This window comes from Miscanthus floridulus, chromosome 4, assembly GCF_019320115.1.
Source record: "Miscanthus floridulus cultivar M001 chromosome 4, ASM1932011v1, whole genome shotgun sequence".
Taxonomy (NCBI): Eukaryota; Viridiplantae; Streptophyta; class Magnoliopsida; order Poales; family Poaceae; genus Miscanthus; species Miscanthus floridulus.
This window is the reverse complement of record NC_089583.1, coordinates 79851186-79858584: the sequence shown is the minus strand read 5'-3', so window position 1 is coordinate 79858584 and position 7399 is coordinate 79851186.

Here is a 7399-nt window from a genome sequence, read left to right as displayed (position 1 = left end):
TGCCACTGTTTAACCAGGCACTCTTGTAGCTTTGACGTGGTTAAACTTTTGAAACTGTCAATATCCAAAAGGGCATGCGATTTGTGACTGGTCGGGAGTATATATAAATTGGTGGCTTTGGGTTGTAGTTAGGCAGGTGGACTTATGACTTGTCACTAACATTTCAATTTTCCTGTGCATCAAGTTTTGCATGGTTTACGTTTCAAAATTATTCATCTTATTCTGGTTGCTTTGCAACTGATAGGTTTTCCCCAAGGGCTCTCCACTCGTCGCCGATGTGTCAAGGGCCATACTGATAGTGACAGAAGGAGACAGGTTTGCGGGCATTGAGCAAAGATGGTTTGGAGACGAGGTGACCTGCAATAACTAGGCAAATGCTGTTGAGTCAGGCTCTGTTATTACCTTGAGCAGTTTAAGAGGAGTGTTCTTCATAACCATTGGTCTTTGTGCTGTTGTGGGGATAATCTGTGCAATCATATGGTTCCGACCAAGGCAAGAAGAAGAGCCAGTCCAGGAAGCAGTTGCTGAACTTGCTATTGAGCATGTCTGTGGCAACAGAGATGAGAGTATTATTTGGCGCATTGGCTGAGATAGTCATCTGCTCATTCAGTTGCGTGGTAATCCACTGTGGCCTGCTGATGCAGGAGCTGAAGGAGTGGCACAGCCAGAAGCTAGTCTTGATGGTGTAGAGCCACCACTAGATGCAATAAATTTGGAAGGACCGGATGAGCAGGTGCGCTTGGTGGAGCTCCCATTGCTAACGGCTGCAACAGAAAATGACAAGCGTAATGAACAACGAAACTGAAGCTGTACAGTATACTTCATTTTCTGCCAAAATGAAAATGAGCACGTATAATTTCTATTCCCTTCCCTTGTATGCCTCATCACAGTGCGGTCTCTGAATTAGCTGTGGACAATGCAAACAAGGGTCTACACTGTGCATATGCCAACCTTGATTTACCTATGTTATCGGTCACCCATGGGCCATGGCAATTGAGAATACTTGGGAATTAGGACTCTCTCTGTTCAAAATTATAAGACATTTTGACTTTTTAAATATATTACAATAGCTATCTATCTAAAAAAGCTTAAACGTCTTATAATTTAGAATGAAGGGAGTAACTTTTTTTTGAAAGTTTAAGTTTCATTGCTTATGAGCATATTATGGGCGTGATTGGTTGCAGAGCAAGCCTTGAGCCAGGCTGTGCAGGACCGAAGAAGTCGGGTTGAGCTCGTGGAGGTGGTCGTGTTTGGTTGTCTTTGTTGTTGGTTCAGTACAAGATGTGGTTGTGTTTGGTTGCATGCATGCATCAGTTTTTTAGGTGTCTGACGTATGGTTCCCTGCATTCTAGGTGAATTAAGTCATCCTGCACCATGAGGGAAGGAGAAATCCAGAAGACAAAGTCGTGTGGGATGGAGGAGGGCAGATGAATGAAAGGATATAGGCGAAAGATGCGGGCAGGGCAACCAAACACACTGCATGAATGCGAGCGGGAGCGTTCGGAGTCCAGGCACGGTGGCTGTCGACACCGGAGCCCCGAACATGGGGTCGTCGTCACCCACTGGATGATGTCGTTGCTGGCCAAGTCACCCGCCTATCTACCCCAAGCGACGCTGATGGCCATGGTGCAAACGCGATGGCTCAGCAACTGCTCGCCAGGCCCGTTGACCCTGGCCACCCAGGGGATGTACAGCGCAAAACTAGGGGTCACAACAGGGAATGGACGCCCCACCGGAGGCCGCATAGGCACGTGCGTTGGGAGCCAAGGATGACAATGGCGTGCTCAAAGTCCCCATCACCACACCTGCGCTACAAGTCGCCTAACTTCAGCGGTGGCAATGGCAAGAACCATCACCCTTCACCAAGCCCCCAAGGTTCGTGCTAACCAGTGTTAGTTCGATGATCGGCCTTTCATTCCTTCGCTCTCGGCTTCTCCAACCTAGAAGCCGAATGCCACAACTGATGTCGCAGCGCTGAGCAAGGCCGCACCACCGAGCAACTCCTCTTTGGAGCCGTTGATGACCACCGTGACTCTATCTTGCCTGAATCAACTGCAGGTTCCCCCCATCAGCGACCACGACAACGTGACACAGCAGTGATCACACCTTGCTGCTGAACACCGCTTCCGCACAGGACGAGTCTACTCTAGGCGGCCATGTGTCCCCCCACACCCAGAAGCAGGCACAACCAGCAGCAAGCACCCAAGTGATGTGGTTCTGCCCTGGCCTCGTCTACTCCAGACGCTACGCCCGTGGAACGCCCACCAACTGCTCACGTCATCGATGCTTGGAAGAGGGCCTCCAGCAGCAGCAACCAGGCCAGACCAGCGTTTGTCACTTGAGCACTCCGGAGGTACATGATGCTAGCTAGAGCATGCCTATCACTGCAGTGGTGGTGTCGCAATTCCTAGAGGGGATATCACAACCTTTGCCTCAACCCATCTTGCAAGGTCTAGTGCGCCAGCCCAGCCCGCCATAGCGACGCAAGAGGCCCTCGGTCCCAGCATGTAGGAGCATGCGCATTGTGGCCATGAACTGGCCAAGGGGTAACACTCAGGCGAAGGCTAGGCAAGTGCTTATGAAAAGGCTTGGCATCCTTGACGTCGAAGGTCTCAGCCATGATGAGGCGCTACTACGCTACTTCAACCTATTCAAGGGACCACTCACCGACGACACCGTGAAGGCGCTGATGGTGTTGTGTGGCCTCGATGTGGTGGCAACGTTGCCCACTACGCATGCCTAGATACCTACTGTAGCACATGGGTAGATCATTATACTATGTTAGTGATCGATCATCGCTCCAGGAGCTCTAGGAGTTCCACATCCTTTGTGAGTGTCTAGCCATGGTGCTTGGGCGGGGCGACAGCCAGAGACCTACAGTCGCCTCCCCGCCACACTGATTGGACCCTTCATCTTGTAGTTAGCTGTAGCATCAACTCTATGAGCAACAAACTCTTGCTTTGTATCGTGCCGATAGCCAACGGCTTTCAGATGTATCGGCGACTCCAATTTGCGGCTTTCATGACCTCATGCCTCCGTGTGATTAGCTTACTGCTTATTGCTAGTACCACTTCCCCAGAGGGTTTCCTGCTTGCCTCCCTCCGCATGTTAATCTTAAATAGGGGCCCATTGGTTTCCTTATGGCATAGTTAAATTGTCAAATACTTAACTGGAACGTCAGGGGCTTGAATGATGGAGCCCGGCAAGACTCGGTGAGCAAGTTAGTTAGAACCACTGGTGCCACCATTGTATGTCTACAAGAAACAAAGATGCAAGTTATGGATCATAATGTGGTGCGCCGAACAATTGGAGCGAAATTTGTAAACTCCTATACTATGCTACCGACGGAACAGACTCGAGGAGCCATCTTCCTTGCGGTGAATGAAGACTTATTCGACCTCTCTGACATTGTACTTACCTCGAACGCTATAACCGCGCAGATCAACATGAGGGCCAATGGAACAAGGTGGCAAATTACAGTGGTATACGGCCCGCAAGCAGAGCCGGCCAAACTTCAAATCCTCCAAGAATTGAAGAACATTCCCCCACCGGTCCATAATAGATGGCTCATCCTGGGAGATTTCAATCTCATCTACTAGGTGGAAGACAAGAACAACTCCAATCTAAACCGGCACCTCATGGGGGCATTTAGAGCGACGATCGACCATTTGAGGCTCAAAGAAATCAAGCTAAATGGATGTCGCTTCACTTGGAGCAATCAATAGGACAACCTGACGCTCACTAGAATTGATAGACTACTATGTACCCCTAAGTGGGAGCTGTTCTTCCCCGCGTGTTTCTTACACTCCCTCCCATCACTCATGTCGGACCATACCCCACTGCTACTCCAGGGAGAGCTTGACCACCAACAGAGCACATCCTTCCACTTCTAAAATTACTAGACTAAGATGGAAGGCTTTCAAGATCTTGTCCATAACACTTGGAATAGGCCGGTCGCCTCTGCTCTTCCTATGAAATGCTTGCATATCAAAATGGCACAAGTGGCAAAAGCGATCAAGTGTTGGAAGAAAGACAAGATAGGGGACATGAGGATGCAGCTCGCCATAGTGAAAGAAGTATTGTTACAATTAGAGGAGGCCTAAGAGCATAGGTTGCTCACTGCCATGGAGCTTCACCTATGTCACTGCCTCAGAATCCATAGCACTAGACTCGCAGCCATTGAAAAATCAAGAATCAGACAGAGATCGAGACTAACATACATCCGGTGTGGAGATGCTAATACAAAATTTTTCCACAGTAGAGCCAATGCACGACAGAGAAAGAATTACATACATTGTCTACATACGGACGGGGGGATCGCGATGGCTCATCAAGAGAAAGAAAAGGTGATACAAGATTATTTCAGAAACCACATTGGCTCCGCAGCTCTGAGAGCTTCCACAATCAATTAGCAAGCCCTTGGCTACAACCAACATGATCTCTCCGATCTAGAGGCGCCTTTCTCCCAAGGCGAGATAAAAAACACTATATATTCCATGCCTTCCGACAAAGCGCCAGGATCGGATGGCTTCATGGGTGCCTTCTTCAAAGCTTGTTGGGAAATCATTAAAGATGATGTTATGGCAGCCATGAATAGCCTATTCACATTGAATGCCCTAGGCTTCGAATGGCTAAACTCGGCTTCCATTATCCTTATACCCAAAAAAGCAGATGCAACAAGAGTTACTGACTTTAGACCCATCAGCCTAGTCCATGCCATTGCAAAGATCTTCTCTAAAGTGTTAGCTAACAGACTTGCTCCTCGACTAAACTCCCTCGTCTCCAACTGCCAGAGCGCATTTATAAAAAAGAGAAGCATCCATGATAATTTTCTTTACGTCTAGGGCGCGGTAAAAAGACTACACAAGCAGAAGATACCGACTTTGTTCATGAAATTAGACATCCACAAGGCCTTTGATACGGTACATTGGGGGTACTTGCTTGAGGTTCTATAGGCTTTGGGCTTCGGACAGCGTTGGTGTGAATGGATCTCTATCCTCCTACGTACATCCACCTCGACACCCTTGCTAAATGGGCTGCAGGGGGCCACTTTTAGCCATGCCAGAGGCATCCGCCAGGGAGATCCACTTTCACCCATGCTATTCATCCTAGCTATGGACCCGCTTCAACGGTTACTTGACCGAGCAACCCAACATGGGATACTCACCCCCTTACCAATCATGGCAGCAAAATGGAGAACCTCGATGTATGCAGATGATGCAGCCATTTTCATCAGCCCCACAAAAGACGATGTAGAAGCCATCAAAATCATCCTGTAGGCGTTTGGCATATTCTCAGGACTACATATTAATCTACAAAAGAGCTCAGTGCATCTGATCGGTTGTGCAAACATCGACCTAGACCAAGTCCTATCACCTTTCACCGATACTAGAGGGGGCTTCCCGTGCAAATATTTGGGGCTACAACTCCACATCAGATCACTGCAAAAGATCCATGTGCAACCTCTCATAGACTGTATTGGGCATAGGCTACCCAAATAGAAAGGAAGATGGCTAAACAGAGCAGGACACCTCACTCTTGTTACCTCTATCCTCTCCTCCATGCCAACCTACCACCTGACAGTGTTTCCTCTGGCTGCTTGGGCTAAGAAAAAGATCAACAAAATTAGGAGGTCTTTCTTGTGGAAGGGGGAGGAGAATGCTAATGGCAGTCACTGCCTAGTTAATTGGCAAACAGTTACCAGACCTAAAGACCTAGGCAGTGTAGGCGTCCCTGACCTTAAGAGATTTGGGTGAGCCCTCCGGTTGTGATGGCTTTAGCAAGAATGGGTGGACGACTCCAAGTCTTGAGCGGCTCGGAGCTTCCATGTTCTGATGATGATCGTCTCCTCTTCAACTCCTCAATCATTATATCTTTGGAGGACGGTGCAAAGACTAAGTTTTGGCACCGTAGTTGGCTGAATGGACAAGCTCCTAGGTACCTAGCCCTAAACTTGTTCCGCCTAGTCTCAAGGACAAACCGAACAGTGCAACAAGAGCTCCAGAACAACAATTGGATGCATAAGCTATAAAGGAAAATCACCTTGGCTATCCACATAGAGGAGTTTGTGTCCCTTTGGATACGAATACAGGATGTGCACCTACAACAGGGCGTCTAGGACACCATCTCCTAGCGTTGGACCAAGGATGGGAATTACTCCACCCACTCGGCCGACAGAATCCAATTCAGAGGTTCGCTTGTCCCCTTCCGTACGGACTTGATTTGGAAAGCACGTGTGGAGAACAGATGCAAGATCTTCGCCTAGATCTTAGTGCAAGATAAAATTCTAATGGCACAAAACCTACAAAAGAGAGGGTGGCCACACCAACAACAATGCGTGCTATGCAACGGTCCCTTAGAGACAAGCCTACACCTATGCCTTTGTTGCCCTTTTGCTAAGGCGGTTTGGGATCAAATCCTCTCATAGGAAAACTTCACTCAACTGCAGCAACAACCCTAGGTTGACCCCACCCATATCAGGTCATGGTGGGATGATGCAGCAATGAAAGTGCCAAAATCTGAGCGTAGGCGGCTTAACGGGGTGGTAATCTACACCTTTTGGAATATATAGAAAGAGAGAAATAGGAGAATTTTCGACAACAAGATACAAACAGCGACGCAAGTAGCCGCAAGGATAAAGGAAGACATAGAGCAAAGGAAGAGAGCACTCGATTATGTTTAGCTTACATGCTTATATGTGGGTGTAACCATAATCTCGTTTGTCCTTGCTTGTACATAAACTTCCTTTCCCTATCTTAATTGAAAGGCAGAGCTCCTGCCATTGCGTTCAAAAATATTGTGACTGGCCAAGGAGTTGCTACTGATCCTTCCAAGATTGCCTTTATCAAGGAATGGCCCCAACCATAAAATCAAAGGGGCCTGAGAAGTTTTTAGGCATGGTGGGCTATTACAGAAGATTTGTTTCACAGTTTGGGCTGCTATGCAAACCACTCACTAATCTTCTAAAAAGGAACACTGTTTGTATGGACATCTGAAATAGAAGCTGCCATTCAAGCTCTCAATAAAGCACTTATTTTTGCACATGTCCTTGCCTTACCAAAATTTTCCTTACCATTTATAATTGAGACTTATGCCTCAACTAAAGGCATTGATGCTGTTCTACAACACTAAGGACACCCCATTGCATATGTCAGCAAGGCATTAGGGATGAAGGCTCAAGGACTATCAACCTATGAAAAGGAATGCTTGGCCATTTTGATGGTAGTTGATCACTGGTGCCACTACTTGCAGTCTTCTTCTTTCACTATACTCATAGACTAGAAGAGTCTCATTCACTTAGATGACCAGAGGCAAGCAACTCCTATTCAACACAAAGCCCTAACCAAATTGATGGCTTTATCTTACCAGATTGTATACAAAAAGGGTGTGGATAATAAGG